The sequence below is a fragment of the Aquarana catesbeiana genome, linkage group LG06 (assembly GCF_042186555.1).
Source record: "Aquarana catesbeiana isolate 2022-GZ linkage group LG06, ASM4218655v1, whole genome shotgun sequence".
Classification (NCBI taxonomy): domain Eukaryota; kingdom Metazoa; phylum Chordata; class Amphibia; order Anura; family Ranidae; genus Aquarana; species Aquarana catesbeiana.
This window is the reverse complement of record NC_133329.1, coordinates 363,021,456-363,044,690: the sequence shown is the minus strand read 5'-3', so window position 1 is coordinate 363,044,690 and position 23,235 is coordinate 363,021,456. Positions and strand designations below refer to the sequence as shown.

General features: G+C 43.6%; 1 pseudogene; it reads right to left on the bottom strand.

The window, feature by feature from the left end:
* Positions 1 to 2,226: 2,226 nt before the first annotated feature.
* Positions 2,227 to 2,360, bottom strand: LOC141101869 (U2 spliceosomal RNA; annotated as a pseudogene).
* Positions 2,361 to 23,235: the final 20,875 nt, after the last annotated feature.

Below are 23,235 nucleotides of genomic sequence, written 5' to 3'. Positions count from 1 at the left end.
CGATCGTTCAGGAGAAAGGCAGAATAGTGGTCTGTCTATGTAAACAAGGCAGACCACTGCACTGTGAGAGGGGAATGTGCTCATTCTGTGTTCCTGCTAAGCAGGGACACGGATCTTTACATTCCCCCAGTCTAAGTACCTCCCCCACAGTTAGTAAGCACACCCAGGGAACACATTTAACCCTGATATTAACCCCTTCCATGCCAGTGTCAATAGTACAGTAACAGTGTATTTTTTTTTAGCATTGATCGCTGCATTAGTATCACTGGTCCCCAAAAAGTGTCAAAAGTGTCAGTTAGTGTCCAATTTGTCCACCCCAATATCGCAGTTCCACTATGAGTCGCTGATCACCTCCATTACTAGAAAAAAAATAAAATATATACCATAGTTTGTAGCCGCTCTAACTTTTGCACAAACCAATCAATATACACGTATTGAGATTAATTTTACCAAATAAATGTAGCAGAATACATATCGGCCTAAACTGATGAAGAAATTAGATTTTTTAATGTTTTTTATTGTGATTGTTTTATAGCAGAAAGTAAAAATATTGGTATTATTTTAAAATTGTCGGTCTTTTTTATAGCTATATAGCTATAATGCTGGTTTATAGCACAAAAAATAAAAACTGCAGAGGTGATCAAATATCACCAAAAGAGAGTTCTATTTGTGGGAACAAGGGACATAAATTTTGTTTCGGGACAGCATCGCACGCCCACGCAATTGTCAGTTAAAGTAATGCAGTGCTGTATCTCAAAAATGGCCTGATCATGAAGGGGCATAAACCTTCTGGAGCTGAAGAAGTTCAAGAAAAAAAAAAAACCTTTAGTATCACTTTTAAGTGGAAGAGATGCCAAACACTAACTATTCTTACATTTTTTTTTTTCCCCTTCCTCCTACCTGTCCTGCATAACCTGTATAAAAAGCTTATGTGTACTTACCTATTTTTAAGTGACTTCAGTCCAATCATAGGATCCCGCAGCTTCAGCCCATTTGTGTCAAAAGGGTAGCCGCTGCAGGGGAGAGGAGGGAGTATTAACAATGGCTGGACCATGGGAACCGATAGGTAACGTGACGGCTCTTGGAATTCACAGCCATTGTCCCCTACATGGGGAGCTGAAGCTGCAGGATCATGTAACCGGACCAATTTAAAAACATTTTTAAGAATAGTTAGTGTTAGGCTTTACTACCACTTTTTTTTTTTTTTTTTGAGAAGCCAGTGGAGTGCAAAACACACCCAAAAACTTCCACCCGGTGCCAAAAAAAGTACACACACATAAAGAGTGAAACACAAAAACGTGCAACGGGTGTTACACTAATCCTCCACTAGGTAAGGACCTTACCCTGATCCTCCGGGGCGTTAGGCTCCAGACAGGGACTGAGGTACTTCACTTGAGTCCATCTGGCCGAAACTAGGCGGACCCCCGTTCTCTGGAAGGTCTGCTGAAACAGACCCACCCAAGTACTAGGTAGGACGCCCCCGAAGGGAGACCCCATGACAGAGGGCGAACAAAGCCAGAAGGCCTTTGTCCACCCCCTCCCAAGACTTTCAGAGTAGGCTTGAGGACCCGCACCCTACTCACCACACAGTGACAAACGTGTATACACACCAAACAATAATATACAAAAAAAGTGACAAACACAGGGATAAATAAAAAGTAAGTGGGGAGAAGGAAGGTGGGCGAGTGAAAAGTGACCATTGTGTAATACAATGGCCGGCCCTCCGGCCTGGAATATAAATTTCCCCTGGTCCTAGCCAAAAGGCTCAGCCCTAGAGGCAGGTACGAAAAACGTGTGTTGTGGTGAAGTGACCATGGTGCCATAAATCAAGTGCCGAAACACTGTGACTGTACGGCACCCCTGTACTGCCACTTCAGGGGCACATTCACCACTGGCTTTTCGTGCAACCCTGACTCTCAGCCCAGACCACAGCAGCCCCACCCCAGCCAGGAAGGCCTGGAGTTCCGGAAACTTGGTGAGAGCCCTTTACCATCAGGCCTCACCGTCGTTCCATACCTCCTACCTAATTATCGGGAAATACTAACCACTCCCCCCGAAGGAGGAGTCAGTGTTCTCTCCCAAAAGACTGATTGGAGCTAGAGCTACCCCAATCTAGGCCAGAAGGCCAGAGACCCAACCCTCTGGGTCAGACCCACCCAGTGGTTCTCCATCCCCATCAGAAGGCTTCCCTTTCGGCTACGAACCGCTCCAGGTTACCTTTACACCATCGGGTTTTGCATAACCTCCGCCATCCCTGATACCACTTCGCCGTAGATCAGGGACAGAAGCAAGCGCCACCTCCTGGCAACTGATAAGAACAAATACTACACTTGATCTTAGCCAAAAGGCCGAGAAGCTTTTCTACCACTTTTTTTTTTTTTTTTATTGAAAGCCTATGGCGTGCATAACACACCCAAAAAACTTCACCCAGTACCAAAAAAATGTGCACCCACATAAAGAGTGGTCACAAAAAAGTGCAACGGGTACACAAACGTGCCATTTCCCTGATCCCCTTTAAAAGTTGAGCGACACCCAGAATCATCCAACCCATTCCTGTGAGTCCAACCTGTCAATGACACACCCCGTGGGCTAGTGTCATCACAACTCATGGTGGGTTCATAGTGTAATGCAGTTCAATACGAGTTCTATGCAGCACCCAATGCCCAACACTGGAGATGGGGAAGAGGGTTAAGCTTGCCATGTGAAGGGCTTGAAGGCACCCCAAATTAAGGTATATGTGCCTAAATTTGTTAAAAATGTAACTGTGAGGAACCCAATCCAGTCATGTTTTTGCACTTTTTTTTTATATACTACTAACATACAGTACATTTTAATACCAGCCTTTTTTAAGTTCCTGCACAGCAGCACTGACACCGGGAGAGCGTAGGTCAGAGGTCTGATCTTGGAGCTTACAAGAGGAAAGGTCACAGGGAAAGGCCCATTGCTGCTCCTAAATTGTGCAATCATATGCAGGGGTGGGTGCTGTTTCATTGCAGTGAAGATTGTCAGAAGGTCCAGAATCATTTTGTACTGCCAAGAATGGATGCCTGGGAGAATGAAACATGTCAGTACAGAAGTATGCTATGGGGTGTCTGCCCATGTTTGACAATGGGTTTGAAAAGGCTATGTGAGACCGAATCTTCATGGATGGTGCAAATCTCATTTTTATACTTCTTGGGTAACAAGAAGCAATGCAAAAATTTGAGAAGAAGTTAATCAAGGTTCTCATTTATTTCAAATTAAATACATATATTACATTATTTTTTTACAACCCACATTTTCTAACTAGGCCCCTGACATTTTATCTTTGAGACAGAGAAAGAAATTGAAGACAAATATTCTTCATTTCTTTTCTCTGTAGCCTTAGTTGCACTGACAATGAATGAACAGGAGACAGAGGCTCCTGTCCATTCATAAACTGAAGCATAGTAAACACAGTTTACTAACCTCAGTTATAAATGGACACAGGAGTGATCAGTACCATTCGCTCACTGTGTCCAATTCAGGCGGCATGAGATGGAAGCTGGTGGCGCTGCGGGGGGACAAGGGGAGGCCTGGTCACAAAGGGGAGAATCAGATGTGGGCAGTCCATGGAGGGGGATTGGCACAGTGGGGCCGGAGGACAATTACAAAACAATGCACTGTGTCTGTGTCTATTCCTCCAGCAGCTGAAAGCTGATGGGAGGGAGAGGGAGAGAAACCGGCTTTCAGCTGCTGGAGGGAGACACACTGTCTCACCTGTGTGCCCATGCCCCTACAAGGGGCCCAGTGGTATACCCCAATTGATGGCCCTGCCTGTAACTGGAGAGTAAGGCTACTTTCACACTGAGGCAGTTTTCAGGGGTTTTAGTGCTAAAAATAGTGCCTGTAAAGCGCCTGAAAACTGCCTCTCATGCCTCCCCAGTGTGAAAGCCGAGAGCTTTCACACTGGGGTGGTGCGCTTGTGGGATGCTAAAAAAAGTTCTGTAAGCAGCATCTTTGGAGCGGTTTGGGAGCACTGTCTACAGCGCTCCTATACCGCCCCTGCCCATTGGAATGAATGGGCAGCGCTTTGAAGCGCCTAAAAAGCGCCTAAAAAGCGATTCAGAAGCGCCGCAACACGGGAGCTTTTAACCCCTTCTTAACCCTTTTTTGGGCGTTAAAAGCGCCCCGCTAGCAGCCTAAAAGTGCCTCTTGAACAGCTAAAACTCGCGACACTTTATTGCTAACAGACCTGCCACCCCAGTGTGAGAGCATCTTTAAGTAAATGAAACAGACTGATAAGCTTGTCTCTCTGTCACTTTGCATTCTCCTCCTATCAGCATCTTCCTAGGTTTCAATGGCTGCTAGTTTATGAAAGTGTTAATCTGTAGGCAAATTAATAATTCCCCTGCATCCAATAAAAACATTAACGCCACCTTAACATGTTGCATAAAGCTTTCTGGGCCAGTCTGCTTTTTGTTATTTAGACTTAAGTGGTTACAAAAAATTGCTGTGACTTAGCAAAACTTGCAACTTTTGTGCTCAAAGATACATTTTCTAATATACTGGTGTTTAGAAAATACAGCAGACCCCCACCTGATGTAATTACTTTTTGGGCAATTATAGATCGCTAATAAACTGTACATTATTGAAAGCAACATGTTGCAGCTGAGAGCTTTGGATGATGTGTAAAAATTCAGGAAAGTGCATTGTGGAAACGAGAAATCTTAAACAAAAATCGAATATTGTATAACTAAGCGGAGTTCAAATTCCTCTGTTTGTCAACCGTGCCATAAATATATGTTGTTTGTGGTCCTAGGTAATATAAGCCCTTGCCAGTTTATTGCGCATAAACGGAGAGAGATTTGGACTCCAGGTCTGGTAATGAGTTGTGATCTATTAGGGAGGTGGAAACCATATGGCGCAATTATTTTTAGGTGAGCCGGCTGATGTAGTGCAGTGTCAGTGCGCACCATTGCTGGATCTCAGTAGTGCTGATAAAAGTCTGCCCTTTTCAGTTCTTAGATATATTTTTCTGTGCTGAAATTTATGAAGACATCAAGTTCCAGAATTCAAGATCTCCCTTCGATTAATCCAGTAATTTCATGTAAATGAGATCTCATACAACTTATTTGCTGATTTACAATGCAAACTAAGGGACAAATTTAGTGCAACTCAGCATAGGCCTACATTATTTCTGAGTCTTTTATTTGGAGATGGGGAGTGCTAACTTGACCTCAAAAACCCCAGAGTATGGAGCTCGTTCTTGCCAATGTTTTCAGATAATTTCTAGGGACCCTTTTGTTGCTGATCGGAAGTATGTCAGCATATCACTTCTTGTTCTGTAAATCTGCATCTTACTGCATATGAATCTATACTCAGAAATTCAATAAAAACTTCAAAAACCTAAGTCACAGGACTTTCGAGGATAAGAATTCAGTAACAGTTTCTTCAAGTCATTGTTAAAGAGCAAATAAGCTTTCAAATGTATTGCTGTAATTCAGTGGTGGCTGGTGCTCAAAATTTTTTTGGGGGGCGCAAACAAACTAAACAATTCTGAAAAACACTGAAAAAAAAACATCAATTGCAGCTTCACTGTGCCATCAATTGCAGCCACTGTGCCCAACATATACAGCTTCTGTGTCCATCATATGCAGTCTCTGTGCCCATCATATGCAGCTTCTATGACCATCATATGCAGCTTCTGTGCCCACCATATGCAGCTTCTGTGCCCATCATATGCAGCTTCTGTGCCCATCATATGCAGCCTCTGTGCCCATCATATGCAGCTTCTGTGCCCATCATATGCAGCTTCTGTGCCCATCATATGCAGCCTCTGTGCCCATCATATGCAGCTTCTGTGCCCAACATATACAGCTTCTGTGTCCATCATATGCAGTCTCTGTGCCCATCATATGCAGCTTCTATGACCATCATATGCAGCTTCTGTGCCCACCATATGCAGCTTCTGTGCCCATCATATGCAGCTTCTGTGCCCATCATATGCAGCCTCTGTGCCCATCATATGCAGCTTCTGTGCCCATCATATGCAGCTTCTGTGCCCATCATATGCAGCCTCTGTGCCCATCATATGCAGCTTCTGTGCCCATCATATGCAGCTTCTGTGACCATCATATGCAACTTCTGTGCCCACCATATGCAGCTTCTGTGCCCACCATATGCAGCTTCTGTGCCCACCATATGCATATTCTGTGCCCATCATATGCAGCCTCTGTGCCCATTATATGCAGCTTCTGTGCCCACCATATGCAGCTTCTGTGCCCACCATATGCAGCCTCTGTGCCCACCAAATGCAGCTTCTGTGCCAATCATATGCAGCTTTTGTGCCCACCATATGCAGCTTCTGTGCCCACTATATGCAGCTTCTGTGCCCAAAAAATGCAGCCACTGTGACCCCCCCGCTCGCCCGCCATCTGACCGGCAATTACCCCATCTCGGGGGACGCGAGCTGTGGGATGGGCAGACGACGGCTCCTGCATCCTCCATGGTTCCCGTGCATCTCCTCCTCCATTCCGCGGGGCACACACACCAGCAGTACTACCCCCCTCGTGGGAGGAGGTCCGCCACTTACCGGGCTGTTGGGTCCTCTCCTCCTGTGTCTCAGTGTGGGCAGCAGCGGCCACAGAGGAGTCCGATCCTCCAGCTTCCTCCCCTGTGTGTCTCTTCTACCAAAGAGCTGGGCATCCAATAGGATGCCCGGCGCTTTGGTCAATTGGGAAACAGGTCTCACTGACCTGCCTCCTGATTGGCGGGGAGGCACTGTAGTGTACAAATAGCAAAAATTAATTTGCTATAGTCACACAACAGGGTGGGATCAGGGCGCACTCTCTGCTTCTCGAGCCCACGCCTTTTTGAAGCCTATTAGAGCTTCAGGCTCTAATTAGGTGCTTAAAAAAAAAACACCCCTTTCCACGCTGCCATAGGAGTCCATGTGTCCGGCGTCCTGAAAGGGCCGGGTGCATGGATAGGGAGGCGGCAGCAAAGATTGGGGGGCCAGCACCGGTGCACCCTGCTGTAATTCAGTCTGGCTGCGTATGCAGTAATAATTGCGTTTTTTTTTTTAACTTTGTGCAGCAGCATGGGTTAAAATACCCTGTGCTAGCAACACACAAGAAAGTCAGCAAGAGAGTCAGACTGCCCAGTGACCTGGGCCTTCGGCACTCCAACACTAAGCCTGCCCAGTACTCCAATTTATCAATTTATGCTCCTTGTGCAGCACTGTGTAGGAGTCATGTTGCACCACTGGAGACTCCCCTCTACTATAGCAGCCAGGAGTTTGTTTCCATTTTTACTACCCGCTCCCGGTTTTCACATAGAAGTGATTCCAATAACTGTAAAGCCGCCCAATCACTTCTGTACACCAGTAATGGAATACGGTCAGTTCTGCAAAATGAGTGCAGAGGTGACATTAAGGGGTGTAGCGCTAACCCCTCAGGAGCAGCTGGATTTTGTGTCCGCCTTTGTCTGCACAGCCAGGCAAAATGCATTTTCAGCAGGCACACATAGTCAGATAACCAGTCCAGGGGTTTTGTTCTATTGGGGTACATAACTTTAATAGTTACATAGTAGGTGAGGTTGGAAAAAGACACAAGTCCATCAAGTCCAACCTATGTGTGTGATTATGTGTCAGTATTGCATTGTATATCCCTGTATGTTGTGGTCATTCAGGTGATTATCTAATAGTTTTTTTAAACTATCGATGCTCCCCACTGAGAGCACCTCCTGTGGAAGGGAATTCCACATCCTTGTCGCTCTTACAGTAAAGAACACTCTATGTAGATAGGGTTAGGGTGGTTACGAGATGTGCAGATTTTGGTCAATGTAGAACTTTGAGGGATCCCAGACTAGCAAAAATTCCAGAATGTAATCCCCCTGGAATAACTGTGCATCCTGACTAGCCACAAGTCCCAATTTAGGGTAAGGGTAAATGAGCATCACAAACCTGTGCAGAGTCACGCCACTTGAAAGTGTAGTACTCTTGTACCAATAGGCACAGATCTCTCTGCAGTGGTTTCCATAGATACTGCATGCTATTGGGCTCCTGCACACCAGGTGGCACATACCTGGTCGAGGCCAAGCTGACGAGAGGGCTTTCCCTTACACCTCCTGTCCTGTTTCTCCTGGAAGTGATGACAGGATATAACAAGGCACGGAGTGGCACGAGAGCCTTGTAGGAGATCCTGGTTGGAAGAACCTTGCAGCAGGTGTTGAGCAGCAGGCAGACAGATGAGCTGTCCAATGCGAAGACACAGCAGCAGGTAAAGAACCATAAGTGGCAAGTAGGCTGGCAAAGAGGCAGATGTAGGATACTCTGGCAGATGCGAAGGCACTGTAGCAGGTGAAGAACAGCAGGCAGAAAGCAGGCAGAAAGCAGGCAGAAAGCAGGCAGACAAGCAGGCGGATGCAGGATCTCGGGTGGTGAGGCAGGCAAGAGTCAGTATCAGACTGGCAGCAGAGGTGCAGAATCGTGAAACCAGTCATGCAGGCCAGTCAAGTTCCTCCACCCCAAACTCGCTCATCCATGTCTTTATGGACCTTGTTTTGTGCACTGGTGCGCAATCATGTTGGAACAGGAAGGGGCCATTCACAAACTTTTCCCACAAAGTTGGGAGCATGAAATTGTCCAAAATGTCTTGGCATGCTGATGCCTTAAGAGTTCCCTTTACTGGAACTAAGGGGCCAAGCCCAACCCCTGAAAAACAACCCCACACCATAATCCCCCCCTCCACCAAATAATTTTGATCAGTGCACAAAGCAAGGTCCATAAAGACATGGATGAGCAAGTTTGGGATTAAGGAACTTGACTGGCCTGCACAGAGTCCTGATCTCAATTAGAGCGGCGACTGTGAGCCAGGCCTTCTCGTCCAACATCAGTGCCTGACCACACAAATACGCTTCTGGAAGAATGGGCAACCCTTCCCATAGACACACTCCTAAACCTTGTGGACGGCCTTCCCAGAAGAGTTGAAGCTGTTATAGCTGCAATGGGTGGGCCAACTCAATATTGAACCCTACATACTAAGACTGGGATGCCATTAAAGTTCATGTGCGTGTAAAGGAAGGCGTCCCTTAATACTTTTGGTAATATAGCGTATGTATTTAGATGATTGCCTGACTTAAATAGCAGCAACACGTTATATCCTTTAACCGCTTGCCGACCGTCTCACGTCGATATACGTTGGCAGAAGGGCACGTACAGGCAGATTAATGTACCTGTACGTTGCCCTTTAAGAACTGGTTTGTGCGCGTGCCCGCCGCGACCTCCGTGAGTGAGGTGGCGGGTCCCGCGGACTCGTTGTCCGCGTGGATACCCGCAATCGTCTCACGGAGAGGAAGAACGGGGAAATGCTGATGTAAACAAGCATTTCCCCGTTCTGCCTAATGACACTGACACTGATCACAGCTCCCTGTCATCGGAAGCGGTGATCAGTGTCGTGTCACACATAGCCCATCCCCCCCACAGTTAGAATCACTCCCTAGGACACACTTAACCCCTACAGCGCCATCTAGTGGTTAACCCCTTCACTGCCAGTCACATTTACACAGTAATCAATGCATTTTTAATTGCACTGATCGCTGTATAAATGTGAATGGTCCCAAGATCCTGCCGATCAAAAGTGTCCGATCTGTCCGCCATAATGTCGCAGTCATGATAAAAATCTCTGATTGTCGCTACCATTACTAGTAAAAAAAAAAAAAAATATTAATAAAAATGCCATAAAACTATCCCCTATTTTGTAGACGCTATAACTTTTGCGCAAACCAATCAATACACGCTCATTGCGATGATTTTTTTTACCAAAAATATATAGAAGAATATGTATCGGCTTAAACTGAGGAAAAAAAATGTTTTTTTTATATATTTTTTGGGGATATTTATTATAGCAAAAAGTAAAAAATAACGTGTTTTTTTCAAAATTGTCGCTATTTTTTTGATTATAGGGCAAAAAATAAAAACTGCAGAGGTGATCAAATACCACCAAAAGAAAGCGCTGTTTGTGGGGAAAAAAGGACGTCAATTTTGTTTGGGAGCCACGTCGCACGACCGCGCAATTGTCAGTTAAAGTGACGCAGAGCCGAAACGCAAAAAGTGCTCTGGTCGTTGGGCAGCCAAATGGTCCAGGGCTTAAGTGGTTAATAACCATAATGTGTACTGTTACCATGAGCCAAATAGAAATTAATTGACCCATGAAAAATGCAGAATAAACTTACCAAACGAAAAAGATAAACTGGCATATTGGGGAATGTGTCCCGTCTCCCCATCTGCATGTTCCCCTTTGTCAAAGTGACCCTGATTGCGCTACAGAGCCAAATTATCACCTATGTATGTCACCTTTCACAATGTAATATCACGCAACAGGTACATTACTTTCAGCTTTAAATAGAGGCTCAACCACAAAATAAATTTTCTATAGTTTCATAAAAAAATTAAAAATACATATTTCTATAGATATACAGTATATACAGTATATAACAATTATAATGTTTTACAGCCAGAGCAGTTTTATATGTATTTCCTAGAACTTTTTCAAATTTTCAAAAAACAGAAGAAAAAAAAATAGCTAATTTATATAACCTTCTCATAGCGAATGAACAAAGGTAAAAATAACGGGCTAGTTATAAACTGGGACTATGGTGATGACATTGTGAATTATTTAAAAAGGGCATATTCAATGTGACCATACAGCCATCAATCATAATAGACATTGATGACAAAAAGGGTGTTTCAGTCACTTCCTATCTATCTACGGAGAACAATTCCATTGCGCAGGTAGCTATGAAGTGCCGGCTGACCCGATGTCACTTGCATTGTTGTTCTAGCCTTTGAACGAGAGAGACTAGATTCTCTCAATATTGGAATCGAATGAGTAAATAAATTCTCAGTTCACCGGCGTACTCCTTGAGAGTGCATACTTCAATTTGTCTAACAATAGAGAGAACGGGGAAAGAGGCTGAAATCTCTTAAAGCAAGAATGAATTTTTTATGGAATGTTGAAGCTCAGTTGGACGTTCCATGGTAAATGGTAGCAGACACTTATTTAAGAAAAGGACCTCTGCTGCCTCATTGTGTTACAAAGCTTTATTTGCTTATCTCAATAATTTTCATAAATCTCTGTTTACTTTTTCTTACTGTTAAGGAAAAGCCTTTGGATACGTTTAATCTGTGTTTAGCAATGTTTTTAAAAACATTCATTTTAATTGCTTTTTCAGGAAATGTAAAATTCAAAGTGAATATAAGGTGGGGGAAATATACAAAGGTCAGAAATCAAGTTTGATTTCTGACCTTTGCCCTCCTAGTAGGGAATCCAATCAGAATTAGGATTATTTCAAAAAGTAATTTTGTCATTTACGGCAACCATTTGAATTCACCTATCAGTGATATGGCTATGGTATTCCAACTGTGTGTTACTGGACGCTGCAAACCAGTTTTGCGCTTAGTTCTGCCTTATTCTATATTAATTAATTGGGATTTATTTATTAAAGGCAAATAGGCTGCTCATTTTTCAAGGGAAGTTGCACTTTGCAAGGGAATTTTCCCCAGAGCGTAAAGTAATACTAATGCCCCGTACACACAATCTGATTTTCTGACGGTAAATGTTGGATGTGAGCTTGTTGGCGGAAAATCCGACCGTGTATACGCTCCATCAGACATTTGTTGTCGGACTTTCCGGCAACAAATGTTAGCTACTCAAACTTTCTGCCAACAAATGTGTGTTGTCGGCTTTTCCCATCGTGTGTACGCAAGTTCGTCGGACAAAAGTCCAAAGTACAAACACGCATGCTCGGAATCAAGGACGAGCCGGAAGCGCTCAGTCTTGTAAAACTAGCGTCCGTAATGGAGATATCACGTACGTCTTGTACGTCACAACGTTTGTAATTGTTGGCCAACATTTGTGTGACCATGTGCATGCAAGACAAGTTGGAGCCAACACCCTTCGAACAAAAATCCACAGTTTTGTTGTCGGAAAGTCCGATCGTGTGTACGAGGCATAAAGCTTTGGGTCCCATGCCGGTGCTCTTTGCTCCTCCCTCCTGCCCCCAGAGCAGCGGCCGGCCCTGCCCCCTCCGGCTCCTGATTGGCTCACTGCCTGTGGTTGACAAAAAAGCCAATCAGGAGTTTGAGTTCCTGGAGAGGCATGGCTCTTGTGGACATCGCTGGATCGAGAAGGGGCTTGGGTTAGCATTTGGGGGGCTGGCGGGGGGCTTCTACATACAGAAGGTTTTTTTAACTTCATGCAGAGAAAGCATTAGGGTAAAAAAAAACCTTGTGCCTTTACAACGAGTTTAATGAATGAGTTTGATTTCCATCATCCCATCATGTGCAAGCAAAAAGGCAGTTTTTTCATTTCCTTGCATATGATTGGTTAATCTTTGCAAAGAGAAATTTCACCACATTCACTAAGTTCTGGGGGCAAATTCCCTCGTGAAATGCAACTTCCCTTGCAAAGTGAACGTCCTATTTTCTTTTAGTAAATCAGCCCCATTCTGCCCTGAACTGAATGTATCACATACAGTATGGGGGGCTATTTACTAAAGGCAAGTGTACTTGGAAGTAAAGTCACTGTAGATTCGAGGGGGACATGCAAGGAAGATAAAAAACAGTATTTTAGCTTGCACATGATTGGATGATAAAATCAGCAGAGCTTCCCCTCATTTCAGATCTACCCCTTAGATTTAGAGCGACTGCACTTCCAAGTGCACTTGCAGTGCAAAGTGGATTTGCCTTTCGTAAATAACCCCCATGTGTCTATTTTTTTCCAGGCACAATAACTTGCTTAGAATTGATTGACTCTAATTGAAGGGAGTTTTTTTAGTTCCTTTAGTTTGAGATGCAACGGTGGCTAGTACCATATACATTTTAAAACATTCCTTCAAATAAAAGGTAAAAGATTGTTTTGCATTTTCTTTTGGGGTACTAAAACCTTCTAACTTCACCTGATTTTAGTGTCAGTTTTGTCTTTTTAGGTGAAGTTATGAAGTTAAAGTGGTTGTAAACCTCTGATATGAAAAGCGAACAAAGCATATCCTTCTATAATGTATACTTGCTTCAATCCAATCACTTATGCCCTGTACACACAATCGTGCTTTCCGACAAAAAAATGTGGAATTTTGTTTGAAGGTTGTTGGCTCCAACTTATCTTGCGTACACACGGTCACACAAATGTTGGCCAACAATTACGAACATAGTGATGTACTAGATATAGTACGTGGTCTTTCAGCTCTTTAGCGCCACCCTTTGGGCTCCTTCTGCTAATTTTGTGTTAGTAGAAGTTTGGTGAGTGTTGATTTGCGCTTTTTTTTTGCGTTTTTCATTTAGCGCTATTATTATTATTATTCTTGATATCACTTGAAAAAAAAAAGCCTTTGAAAATTAGTTTGCAATAACTCCATCAGTATCACCAGCAAACTAGCATCATTATTATCCCATTAAAGAAGAAGAGAATTGTGCGCTACATTTGGAGAGTTCAGAATTTGCCACGTCACGAATGTTAATTCTCCATTATGAATGCTAGTTTACAAGACTGACCGCTTCTGCTTCTGAGCATGCGTGGACTTTTGTGCGACGGACTTGTGTACACACGATTGGAAAGTCCGACAACAAATGTTCGATGGAGCGCACGCACGGTCGGACTTTCCGCCAACAAGCTCACATCCAACATTTGTTGTTGAAAAATCCGATCGTGTGTACGGGCCATTAGTGTGATTTCTATCTGTTGCCTGGTTCACCTGCTATAAGTTGCTGATTGCTGCCATTACTAGTATAAAAGAAGAAATTAATAAAAATTCCAGCATATACGTATATATACCACAGTTGGAGATGCTATAACTTTTGCTCAAACCAATCAATATACACTTATTGAGATTTTGTTTATCAAAAATATGTAGCAGAATACATATTGGTCTAAATTTATGAAGAAATTTGATTTTTTTTTTAATTCAATGTGTTTTATAGCAATAATTATAATAATAATTTTTTTCAAAATTGTTATTTTTTTAGCTTATAGCGCACTTATAGCACAAAAAAAAACAAAAAAACAGTGATTATCAAATACCATCAAAAGAAAGCTCTGATTGTGAGAAAAAAATTACATAAATTGAATTTATGTACAACGCTGCATGACTGCGGAATTTTTCAGTTAAAGTAATGTAGTGACATAAGGCAAAAAGTGGCCTGGTCATGAAGGGCCACTTCTGGAGGTCAACTGGTTAACCTAACATAACTCCTAAGCCTATACCAAACTCTGCCCCCAAACCTAGTTCTTTAGGTAAGCTCTCCCCTAACCCCTACTTTGACCCTTAACTTGAATTTACCACTAACCTAACACCATAATCCTAAACCTAACAATGATCCTTCCAAAAAGGATATTACACCAGAAACTGTAGTATCACACCAATAATGATAACATTTTTGTAGAAAATAAATTTGAAAAAAAATGTCATGGAAACAAATGATCCATAAAAACAATATCTAAGTAGCAATATGTATAAATAAGGCTATTTCTAAAATACTAGAGGCAAGATAACTGAAGCTAAAGTGTTTTTTTTTTTTTTTCCATAGTTTTTTTTTACTAACTGTCTTTTATTCTCTAAGAAAATGATGCAAGGATTCAGACTGGTCACTATGGGCAATAACTCTCTTGTTCACAATTTTCTCCAGTTTTTTTAAAAACAGCCCCCTAAAATGTTTTGGCGTGAACCTGGAAAGAAAACGCTATTTCAGTGATCTTTTATATCTACCTTGTTCTGTCTGAACTGCGATACAAAGAACTCCACCGTGCCTAACCTCAGACACTCCTTTGAAACTGTAGATCACCGCTTAATTGTTAATAACAGGCAAATCAAAGGTAAGAGATAACTAATTAATTTTTCTCCCTCATTTTTATTTTACTGTTACTGTTTTGAGAAAATATAGCAAAACCCTATTAGTGTTAAGGTAAGCCCATGAAACAACATAATATAATGCAAAGAAGACATTTAATAGCGCAGCAGAATGTTAAATTACTAATTAACTGAAAGTTACTGTATAAGAAAGCTGGGTAATTTACAGAATTATTGCAATATGCAGCTTACAGTGCCACCAGGGTCAGCTGTGGAGCATTTTCCGTACGGTGGTTACTGCAGAGACATTCTTCTCACATTAAAATATACGGTCCTACCCACAGTTCACCGCTGCTAATTAGCAGCTGCCAAGGTTTTTGTAGCAGTCATTTTTGTCCCTGCTAACCTGCCAAATTCTGCCAATTGTTTCAGTCAGCACCAAAGTGCCTTCGGAGCTCTTGAGCAGTCTATATTAGAGAAGCAACAATGGAATCTAATACTGCACCAAAGTTGCCAGCGTTTAGCTGTCTTCCAACTTGGTCATTTTTGGTGATGATCAAAAGTAGATGGAACAACCAAAGGTCGTTGGGAAGAATATAATTATACATGATAAAAAAAAAAAACCTTTCCAATTATTATCTTATTCCTTTTGATAGGCCAGTATTAAAGCTGTTCCTTGAACCTCTTCATAGGCTAAAAATGAATCATTGTACAACAAGACATTTCATGTTTAGGACAGTGTCATGTGCAAATGTCCTTCAATGTCTATGGTTTGCCCTAGGTGTTGATCCTCTTAGGTAAGCAACATATGACTCTGTCTCTCCCCTTCATATTTAGTATTTGCTGTATTACTCTTGTATTTTCACTGGCCTGTTACTATGTTGCTATGTTTCTATCACAGATATCACTCAATATAATTCCTCCTGAAGAAGCGGTACTATCCATGAAACATGTAGAAGATTTATTGTTCACTGAGGATAAATTATACCGTCTATTCTCAATCATTGAGAGTACTAAGCATCAGTGCAACATGTTCTTATTTGTTCCATATCGCTTGGTCTCAATATGCGACCAATGTTTTTTTAAACGTATCTGGATACTTAATTTTTATATTTTGTACTAAATAAAACATTTATGTTTTAACTGCATGTGTGATCACTGGGTACTGATATAGTCCACTGGACCCTTTTTTTGGAGACACATGGGGGAATTGTCTCCACTCTCTTTGTAATGTCTATGGTGACCAAAAGGTGAACTTTTCCATTCCTCAAGCATGTAAACATAGCAGTACCATAACAATTTTCTCCATCCATTGTTTTTCACACAATCTTTTTTCTTCAAAGCATGCATGTTACACAGACTAAACAGCACGGTCAATGATAGGCAGATTTCAAGTTTTAGGGTAGAAGGTTGAGCTAGAAGCTAAAATCCCATCACCATCTATAATCTCCTGACGGCTGATGTTGGCCAACTACCACAGATAAATCTTTTACTGTTACTTTAAAGTGGTTCTAAAGGCAGAAGTTTGTTTTCTTTTTTTTTAATGCATTGTATGCATGCAGCTCTGTCCACAAACCCCCCAACACTTACCTGAGCATAATCTCGATCTAGCAACGTGCAAGACAGCAGTGTCTCTCTCTCTCCATTGGCTCCTGCTGCTGTCAATCACAGGCAGTGAGGAAAGAGAAGGGACAAGGCCGAGCCATGCTCTATGTGTCAACAGAAACACAAAGCCAGCTCAGGAGCAAGCACACACATGAATTGCATGACAGTGTGTAGACCCTTATGCTACATTCACTGAGAAACTTCCTATTAGCTTGAACTTTGTGATAACAATGCAAATGTCCATACAACTGAAAAATACATGAAAACAATCGGTTGAAGCATTGCATGTACTATGGCTCTACGCGTTTCGTGAAGTATATTAATCCACTCATCAGGAGAAGTAATGTCTTTGATCTGCTTATAATTGCATTATTCTCTTCCCATTTAAGTACAGATACTGCCTACTGACAACCATACTATATATCTATTTATTTATATTTTTTCATATATTTTAAAATTTTAGAAACCATTCAAGACTTTTGTAGCCACCATTTACAATCTGTTTTACATGAGCCACCAGTGTTTGGACGGCTCTCCTCAGGCTATGGGGCCGTTTTTGGCAGGCCCGCTTGTGCCATACTTTGCCACAGCTCCCAGACAAGACACCCTTTGAGGAGCCTCCAGCTCTCAAGACTGCATCTCCACTTGGCAGTTGTGAGTACTGTTTACAGTAATTTTCCTACCACATCTTTTCCCTTGGTGTTTCCTCCCCCTCAAGGCAGTGACTTAGACACTTTTCATTGTCTTTCTTTCAGATCAAAGACATTGCTGCTCCTGATGAGTGGATTATTATACTTCACGAAACGCGTAGAGCCATAGTACATGCAATGCTTCAACCGATTGTTTGTTTTCATGTATTTTTCAGTTGTATGGACATTTGCATTGTTATCACAAAGTTCAAGCTAATAGGAAGTTTCTCAGTGAATGTAGCATAAGGGTCTACACACTGTCATGCAATTCATGTTCCAATTTGTATATATATATGAATTTTGTTGTTTTATCATGTATCTCACTGTACGAATTTTTAATCATGATCTATAATAAATATGCTGCCTTTTGCACCCACCACTGTTGACTGCATGTCTCATTTAAAGTCCGGCCCCATTCTTCCCCTCTTCTTTTTTAAGAAACCGGGATGGAGGCACCCGTCTCATTTAAAGTCTCAAATGTTCCTTTGTTTTCCTGCTTAAGCACACACATGAGTGCCACCATAGCAAGCAACTAGCTATGGGGGCACTTGACTGGGGGGAGGGGTCAAGATCATCAGTGGGGGACTAGAGAAGAGAAGGATTGGGGTTGCTCTGTGCAAAACTATTGCATAGAGCAGGTAAGTATGACATGTTTATTTTTAGAAAAATAAAACTTGTGCCTTGTGCCACGCTTCCGTAATCGGCAGCGGAAATCACATCACAAGGCTCCACCTAATGTGTTGTGTCACTGGTCACATGACTTCCTCAGGGATCCCTGAGGAAGTCATGTGACCAGTGACACAACACGTCGGGTGGAGGCACCCGCCTCATTTAAAGTCCCAAATGTTCCTTTGTTTTCCTGCGTAAGCACACACATGAGTGGCACCATTGCAAGCAACTTGCTATGGGGGCACTTGACTGGTGGGAGGGGTCAAGATCATCAGTGGGGGACTAGGGAAGAGAAGGATTGGGGTTGCTCTGTGCAAAACTATTGCATAGAGCAGGTAAGTATGACATGTTTATTTTTAGAAAAATAAAACTTGTGCCTTGTGCCACGCTTCCGTAATCGGCAGCGGAAATCACATCACAAGGCTCCACCTAATGTGTTGTGTCACTGGTCACATGATTTCCTCAGGGATCCCTGAGGAAGTCATGTGACCAGTGACACAACACGTTGGGTGGAGGCACCCGCCTCATTTAAAGTCCCAAATGTTCCTTTGTTTTCCTGCGTAAGCACACACATGAGTGCCACCATTGCAAGCAACTTGCTATGGGGGCACTTGACTGGGGGGAGGGGTCAAGATCATCAGTGGGGGACTAGAGAAGAGAAGGATTGGGGTTGCTCTGTGCAAAACTATTGCACAGAGCAGGTAAGTATGACATGTTTATTTTTAGAAAAATAAAACTTGTGCCTTGTGCCACACTTCTGTAATCGGCACCGGAAATCACATCACAAGGCTCCACCTAATGTGTTGTGTCACTGGTCACGTGACTTCCTCAGAGATCCCTGAGGAAGTCGTGTAACCAGTGATGCAACACGTCGGGTGGAGCCTTGTGATGTCACTTCCGGTGGCGATTACGGAAGTGTGGTGAGGAGGCGAGTGTGTCACTACTCCCATTTTATACTGTGGTTTTTGTTCTTACTTGATGTTAGCAACTTCTTTTATTAAACAAGTTTATTTTATCTGGCAATATTGCACTATGGTTGTTCTTTGTTTCCTTTGAGTGCCATTCACACAAGAAGTACAGTACCTGACCGCGAGATTGTGTTTCCAGCGCGATACCATCGCGCTGGTTCTCGGCGACAGGGTACTGTGAATGTCGCGCTGGCTCGCTCATCGGGAAAGGAAAACTTTGTTTTCCTTCCGCGATGAGTGACAGGCAGTGCTGACAGCTGTCTGGTATGAATCCTGAGGCGGGAACACCGCGCCAAATTTTAAATGAAAAAACCGGCGTGGGTTCCCCCCTCGGAGGCATACCAGGCCCTTAGGTCTGGCATGGATTGTAAGGGGAACCCCCTATGCCGAAAAATCGGCGTGGGGGTCCCCCCCAAATCCATACCAGACCCTTATCCGAGCATGCAGCCCGGCCGGCCAGGAAAGGGGGTGGGGACGAGCGAGCGCCCCCCCCCTCCTGAGCCGTACCAGGCCGCATGCCCTCAACATGGGGGGGTGGGTGCCTTGGGGGAGGGGGGCACCCTGCGGCCCCCCCACCCCAAAGCACCTTGTCCCCATGTTGATGAGGACAAGGGGCTCTTCCCGACAACCCTGGCCGTTGGTTGTCGGGGTCTGCGGGCGGGGGGCTTATCGGAATCCGGGAGCCCCCCCTTAATAAGGGGGCCCCCAGATCCCGGCCCCCCACCCTGTGTGAATGAGTTTGGGGTACATGGTACCCCTACCCATTCACCTAGGGAAAAGTGTCAATGTAAAAAAAAACACACTACACAGGTTTTAAGAATAATTTATTAGTCAGCTCCGGGGGTCTTCTTCCGACTTCGGGGGGTCCCCTTCCGACTTCTCCCGGTGTTCGGCCTCTTCTCCCGGGCCCCACCGCTATCTTCTTCCAGCTCTATTGCCAGCGAGGGGCCCGGTCTGCTGCCGCTGTCTTGTCGCCGCTGTCTCGCCGCCGCTGTCTCGCCGCCGCTGTCTCGCCGCCGCTGTCTCGCCGCTTCTTCTCTTCTTTTCTTCTTCCCCGATGTTGACACGACGCTCTCTCCGACTCGAATGCTGTGTGCGAGCTGCGGAGCCATTTATATAGGTGGTAACCCCGCCCCCTTACGACGTCATGGTCCCAGCATGCGCAGGGACTCTGGGGTCACGCCCCCTTATGACGCCAGAGTCCCTGCGCAGGCTGATCCCGCTAACACTGCGTTTTTGGGAACCCTAAACTGCTGGGGACGCTAGTATAGATCTGATCGGATCAGATATTGATCCGACCAGATACTATACCACTAAGGGAGGCGTATGCTGCGTGCGTGGGTGTTAGCGGTACTGGCGCTAATCTGACGCTGCCTGGGGCGACGCATATCACCGCCGGGCGATCAGGGGGCTAAACCTTTATTCGGTAATAAACGGCCGGTGCCCTCACACTAAAAAAAATAAACAAACTAACCAGCGTCACCCGTAACACTTATACGGTGATCAGTGGTGAAAGGGTTAACTAGGGGGCCATCAAGGGGTTAAAACATTTATTAGATAGTATATGGGGGTCCCTGTCGCTATAAAACGCTGACGGCGAACCTAAATATTTACGTCCCTAACTAGCGTCACCAGCGACACTAATACAGCGATCAGAAAAATGATCGCTTAGCGACACTGGTGACAGGGGGTGATCAAGGGGTTAAAACTTTATTAGGGGGGGTTAGGGGGGTATCCTAGACCTAAAGGGGGGTAATATTCACTGTCCCAACACTGTAACTGTCACAAACTGACACCAATGCAGTAATCAGAAAAAAAAAAAAAAAACTGCTGGTGTCAGTTTGTGACAGGGAGGGGGGGGGGGTGATTGGGGGGGGATCGGGGGGCGATCGGGGGGGGGATCGGGGTGTTTTGTGTGCCTGGCATGTTCTACTGTGTGTGTGTAGTGTTAGTGCACTCACAGTGATGTCTTCTCTCCTCGGCGCTGCAACGGAAAACCGAGCCGAGGAGAGATGACATAATTTCCTTTGCTGCTGTTTAGCATACAGCAGCAAAGGAAGTTATCTGATTGGCCGGCGGCAATCGCGAGGGGGGGGCCACGAACGGATGGCCTCCCCCTCATCTCCGATCGCTGTGGGACCAAAGACGACCGCCTCGGGCACCCCCCACCCGCGGAAGGCAAATCACGTATATATACGTGATTTTGCCTGTCCGTGCCACCTTGCCGACGTAAATCGGCGTGAGGCGGTCGTCAAGTGGTTAATGCTGCCTATCAGTGCAGCCTTATCAGTGCTGTTTTATCAGTGCCCATCAGTGCCACCTATGAGTGCCCATCTGTGCTCATCAGTGCAGCCTCACCAGTGCAGCCTCATCAGTGTCCATCAGTGCAGCCTCATCAGTACACATCAGTCTTTTTACATTTGTTTAGAAAAAAATAAAAAAACTGTGGTAATTAAATACCACCAAAATACAGCTCTATTTGTGTGAAAAAAATTATAAAAATGTCATTTTTGTACAGTGTAGCATGGCCACAATTGTCATTCAAAGTGCGACAGTGCTGAAATCTGAAAATTGGTCTGGGCAGGAAGGGGGTAAAAGTGCCCAGTAGGCAAGTGGGTATATATACACACACATGCTGTGTGTGTGTGTGTATATATATATATATATATATATATATATATATATAAACACACATACATACAGTATATATACATATATATGTATACACAGTGCATATATGTATATACATATATATCTACTTTTTTAATAATATATATGTTTTTTATTTTTAATTAACATATTTGCAAGGTACAACTTCCAAGAATATCCCATCAAAATCACTTTTTCCCTGTCTTGTTTGAAAACTAAGGCTAGTGACAGCGTCACCTAATTTCACCTAAACATATAAGAAGACTTCTATAACTTTGATTAATAATTGATTAAACAAACCTAGCACACATCAAAGACAGGAAGGAGAGCCGTTTTCTCAGTAAAAAAACGACTATCAAATGACTCTTTGTTGTCTTAAACGTTTGTCAGATCTCTGCCATTGCATAGCAAGTTACACATTCATGTTTGAAATTTTATGTAACCAGAATTGTTCATAAAAAAGGCAAGAAAGCCGCTTGTCTTAATTAATTAAACACAGATAAGCTTAAACACTTCAAATTAGAGTTAATCATACAGCTGAAACGTTTCCTCTCGGTTTCATTGGCTTTATGACTAATTTATGTTTAACCTTCTTGAGAATCTATGATCAGAATACTCTTTTTCCAAAAATTCAATGCAACTGCCATTGGTGTCCTATTGCAGGGCAAAGGGGGCTTTCGAACTTTAAAACTGCCTTGAAATAAAAAGGAGATATATGATGTTCTTAAAGACTTTTCAACTTAACCAGGAGAAGGTTAGAATATGAATAACAATCACAGCCTTCTTAAAGGAAAATAGTTCCTTCTCTATAATTCAAGGGTATTTTAAGGTAGTATCTTACAAGCAACCTATAAATATAAAGATACATGCCACTTCAAAGTTGAAATTTTACATTTAAAGTAACGTTAAACCTTAATTTTTTTATTTAAAAAATGTGTTATTCTTACCTGCTCTGTGCAATGGTTTAACACAGAGTAGCCCTGATCCTCCTCTTCTGGGGTTCCCCGCTGGCACTCCAGGCTTCTCCTCTTCAGCGAGCCCCCCCATAGAAAGCAGCTTCCTATGGGGGCACTCGTGCGGGCCACTCCCAAGCCGCCCAGTCTGTATCCATTGACACAGACCATGTGGCTCGGCCCCACCTCCTGATCCCTCGTCACAACATTTGATTGACTGCAGCGCGAGCCAATGGCTCCCACTGCTATCAATCTGTCCAGTGAGGAGGGAGACAGCAGCGAGAGCTGCTGCTCTCATGCACATCACTGGATCAGGATCGGGCTCAGGTAAGTATTAATGGGGCTGGGAAGAGGGGAACTTGCAGCACACAAGGGTTTTAAGGCTTTAGAACCACTTTAAAGAGATGTGGTGTCCTTGCCTATTCAAAGCAAAGTGGCAGAGTCTTCTTAAAGCCCACTCCCCCATCTAGTCATGCTTACCATTACCGTGTTCACTTACCATTAGGTTTCTTCACTGAACACTGAATCTGCCACAATATACCTAGTGTTTCCAAATATGAGTAGGCATGTTACCCTCTCATGATGCAGTACACTGCCGAGTGAGAAAGGGAGCGAGATGGAGCTTATATAGGATTAGGACAGCAAAACAAAGGAGAAAGTTTAGGCATGGGCAGGCTGCCATACCCACTCCATCCTGAATTTGGCAGTAAGCAATTTCTTCAGGTTGGTGGGAGTCCAATGGGTTCCCCGCTGATAGCTGATTGTAAAAAAAACACGCCGACAATTAAAAATGATGAAAAAAAAAACATTGTGGGTCTGGTATGGATTTTAAGAGAAACTCCACGCCATCATTTTTTTCTAAAATGGCGTGGGGTCCCTCCCAAAATCCATCCTTATCCG